The 4,672-nt window shown below is 42.5% G+C and overlaps 1 long non-coding RNA gene across 1 annotated transcript; it reads left to right on the top strand.

Moving 5' to 3' along the window:
• Positions 1–671: 671 nt before the first annotated feature.
• On the top strand, positions 672–4,360 carry LOC144506825 (uncharacterized). The gene is made up of 3 exons (XR_013499967.1): positions 672–764; positions 2,286–2,457; positions 4,265–4,360. It is a non-coding gene; the product is annotated as an uncharacterized LOC144506825 (long non-coding RNA).
• Positions 4,361–4,672: the final 312 nt, after the last annotated feature.

The following is a 4,672-nucleotide window of genomic DNA, read 5'->3' on the forward strand; positions in this document are numbered from 1 at the left end:
TGAACAATTGTTCTGTATTTTTTTTGTACCCCGCCGGCCTTTGTCTTCAAAGGAGGGGTGAATGTGGTGAACCATCGTTGGTTCCCACCAGGTAGTACTGAGCCAGGGTATGGCCAGTACTATGAGTCTGTATATATGTTGTTGTTGGGGTTAGGGTTGGGTTGTTCTACATGTTACTGTTGGGGTTAGGGTTGGGCTGTTCTACCTGTATTATAGTTATTATGGTACATCCCAGTCGGGCTCCGCCTCCTGGGAGAGGTATAAAGGTCACTGCTCTGTCTGGGACCCCTCAGTCTGGGACCGTGTATTATATATGGTAGCTCTATTGTAGTAGTTAATAAAAGCCTTTATTTCCTCGAGCATCTCTAGCCTCGTGAGTTATATCGCGCATCACTGTGACAACAACTCGCAGCACTGCAACAACCACCACCTGTATCTCGAAAACATCCTCACTCTTTGCGTCATGCACTATCCTCAAGTGGATATATATCACTGTGCCCTCGTAATCTTTGAGTCAATATTATGGAATGCCAAACCTAGTATCATCATGGCAGCATTATGAGCACAGCGACTGCTGCAGTTCAAGGACAAGGTACTGGACATGTATCTGTGACTAATGGGTTTGGTTTTTAGCCAGGATTGGAGGTGGGCGGGTGCTAAAAATAGCATCGCCCACCTGTGTGCCAGTTCCCTGACTCAATCGAGCCCCGTGGCTATTTTTGCTGAGGTGGAAGGGGGAAAGGCTGCAAGTCTACCCACACATGGTAAGTAGCCAAAGTGGATTTGTTAAAATACACTTAAGTCTGATTAAATGAGATAAACTGAGATTTTCTATTTTGCCTCCAAATTCCCTCCAATGGAGGGGCCTGACGGAGGCAGCCTCCCAGCAGCAGACCAGAGGGCCAGCACTCCAGACGGGCCTAGAAGTCCTTCTTGTCTGCCTGCGTACTGTAGAAGCCATTTTGTAAAGAGATAGTCCCACACACTGACCCCCCCCAACATCACTGTCCCCCCCTCCACCCCCCCCCCCCCCCAACGCCCCCGCTGCCCCAGCTCAAGTAGTAGCCCAGTTGTAAATCCCATTTTTAAATGTAAACTTTAAAAAAGTTGGAGAGTAGGAACTTCCATTTGGCCATACTCTCTCTCTTATCTACCCAGCACTACAACCTGTTGTTCCTTTCCAAGTTTTAAGATCTTTGACTGGTCTGGCCTCCAGCTTTAAGAGCCCACCCGCCATCCTTAACTGGCTGGCAAGTCTGTTGTCTGGCCATTAATTGGCCACCCCAGACAACATCACAGTGAGTGAGTGTTTCCCACACTGTGCTGAATTCTGACCCACATTCCAGCCTGACAGTGGGGCCTGAAGGCAAATTGAAGCTCAATATTTTGTGTTTCCTTTAAATAGCTGTTTCTTTCAAAAGGCTCATAAGAAAAGATATTGGATTGTGTAAGGAATTGTCTGTGGAACATTCTCCATCCCCTTGTGGATTGATATCATTATTATTGATTTCCAATTACTTCTACCTTGTATTTGTAAAAGAATAAGTTTAGAAATCAATGTACTCATTAGTTTTTGCATCATTTCAGAATATAAAGTTATGAAGTGGGGTGTTTATTATTCTTTAGTGCAGCTAGCAGGATGTGGTAGGCATCCCACATGTCCCCTGAATACAGTGAAACTGTTATTGAGAGGTACTTGTTAGTCACGTCGCATGCTATCATGGATCACAGCATGCATAACAATGCAGGCCTCAGTTCATGGGAGAACCATTTGGTTAGGGAAACTGCCCTTTGCTGAGAAAACAGATTGCTAACAGGAGTCAGGAGTTGAAAGCTCACACTGCGTTTGGGAACTGCACCCTTATACATATGGATTAAATAGAGCTCTGTTAAGCTTTCAATAAAAGAAAGATTGCTTTAAGAATCAATCACTTTTCCTTTGGAATTTAGCACAGCTTAATGATGAAGATATGTAAAACCTATGTAAAAGGCATTGTGCTTCTTACCTCATATCCTTTAGTTGTCTTAACAAGCAGGTATTAAAAACATCAGTATTCCAATAATATCTTAAAGTAATTCTTCATGATATGTTTCTTGCGCTCATTCCTTTTTATAACATTCAACTTCATATTGAACTTTAATCCTATCAATATGTGTTGTTAAGGATGATCTTTGTATTTGGATTATTAATAACAGAGTTTCTTCTGATGCTACTAGATGTTACGTTACTTCTGTGACTAAAACATTCTCAGTTGGATAACCCATCTTTTTGTTTTAATTATTAGGAAATATTTCATGTGCTGCATTCTTACAGAATCCTATTCCATGGGTGGGATTTTCCGGCCCGCCCGAGGTCAACGGACCTTTGTATGGTCTGCCCCCCACCCCGGCCCGTGGCCATGATTCCCGTGGCGGTGGGACGGCAAAATTCCGGTCAATAAGTCTCATGAAAATAATGTAATTTTATGTTGTATGCTACTTTTCTTGTGTATTTTGTGGTATTGACACTAGGAAGCATAGATCAGCTAGATAGTCAACATCTTTTCCCAAAGGTAGGGGAGTCTAAAACTAGAGGGCATAGGTTTAAGGTGACAGGGGAGAGATACAAAAGAATCCAGAAGGGTAACATTTGCACTCAGAGGGTGGTAAGGGTTTGGAACAAGCTGCCAGAGTAGTAGTAGAGGCGGGTATAATTTTGTCTTTTAAAAAGCATTTAGACAGTTGCTTTCTGTCTAAGATGGGTATAGAGGGATATGGGCCAAACGCAGGCAATTGGGACTAGCTTAGTGTTAAAAAAAAGGACAGCATGGACAAGTTAGGCTGAAGGACCTGTATCCATGCTGTAAACCTCTATGACTCTATAACCTCTATAAGCATGGTGGGTTAAGACCTAACAGTGCTTTATTTACAGGATGGTGTTCACTATAGGCTGCTTCTTCTCTCGGGCAGGTTCCCCGCGCTAGCAACCTGTAACCTCACTTCCGGCGACGACATGCACACATTAAAACACAGTGCTTAGTGCAGCTAGTGAGACTTATTATAAATACATACCAGCTTTAAACCGCTAGTCATCTATTTGCCATGTCTGTAAACTATTCACTTCGCGATAGTTTAGACATTGGAGCGGTGACACACTGTGATACATGACTTAATCTTTGTCAAGCACAGCAGTCATTTGTTATATTTTCATCATCCATTAGCTAAAGCTTTTCACTTGCACTACCGCTGTTGCTGCAACAACTGTTTAGCGTTGGGCCCACAGGTACACCTGAGTACACATCATAAATCATTAGTTATTGCTCTCAGTCAGAATGTGTAAATCATAAATCATTAATAATCGTATACTCGATCAAAATGTTTTGGACATTTAGCAAGTGCATATTTTCTTAGTCTCATACGTGTTTCACATCACATCTAGATTATTCTATGAATGTCAACCATCATCTGGATTCCACTGTCTAAATTCTTCAGACAATGTAGCAGAAACTAGTCTGAGGCCAGTCTCGGTGCTGCACAAGCAGTGTACCCCTTAACCACCTGTCATCAATCTTAGGTGCGCCCATCACTTTGCTCATCATCTTATCATCCTTGTACTAAAGAAAAGCCAGGCAGCATGCCTTAATGACTACCGCCCGGTGGCTCTAACATCCATCATTGTCATCATGCAATTTAGTCATTGAAGTAAATGCCAAAATCAGCAAACAAATTCATTGCTCTGATTTATTGGAACATGACACCATGGGCGGGATTTTACGGCCTCGCTCGCCCCGCAACCGTACAATGCCGCCCAAGGTTAATGGACCTTTTCATTGTCCGCCTCTCACCCACTCTGATTCCCGTGGCAGGGCGGTAAACGTCCGGCCCATGTTTGTGATTCTTAGTGTTAGAATCCGCATTTCCTTCTCCTTCCTTCTCTTTGGTGCTGTTTGATTGCAGTTTTTAAGAAATGGTTGACATTCCATAACATGATCCATTTAGAATTAGGCCCATTGGACCTAGTGATTGAGATAGTCAAATCCTGCGTACATTCCATTGGAATTCCCAGGAATTCTGTCACTATTTTCAGGCCTTTATTCAGAAATCCTATCCATTTTGTCAAGAAAACTGAAAATCACTGGCCATTACTGTTCAGGAATTTGTACACATTTGGGTAGATACAAGTGTTAACTCAGGCTACAAAAGTCATCGATATGAAAGAGTCACATAAAGATAATCAAAATAACTTTTTGTTTAATGTGTGTTTAATCTCCTTTGTGTCATGCAGAGATCAATGATCGCTATACTAACTCTAATGATCTTGCATGGAAGATGAAAAGACTGTACAAAGCGAGTATAAAATAAATACTTTCCTTTCATAACATCAGGGTGTCCAAAATGCTTTCAACCAATGCATTGTTTTTGAAATAAAATCTGTTTTAATGCAAAAAACAAGGCAGCCAATTTGCACACAATTTTGCACAAGCAGCAATGTGATAATGACCCATAATCTGTTGATTGAGGTGAATTGAGGTATAAATATAGGGCAGCACGGTGGCACAGTGGTTAGCACTGCTGCCTCACAGTGCCAGGGATCTGGGTTCGATTGCGGTCTCGGGTCACTGTCTGTGTGGAGTTTGCACATTCTCTCCATGTCTGCGTGGGTTTCCTCCAGCTGCTCAGGTTTCCCCCCACA

This window comes from Mustelus asterias, chromosome 18, assembly GCF_964213995.1.
Source record: "Mustelus asterias chromosome 18, sMusAst1.hap1.1, whole genome shotgun sequence".
In the NCBI taxonomy this organism is placed as follows: domain Eukaryota; kingdom Metazoa; phylum Chordata; class Chondrichthyes; order Carcharhiniformes; family Triakidae; genus Mustelus; species Mustelus asterias.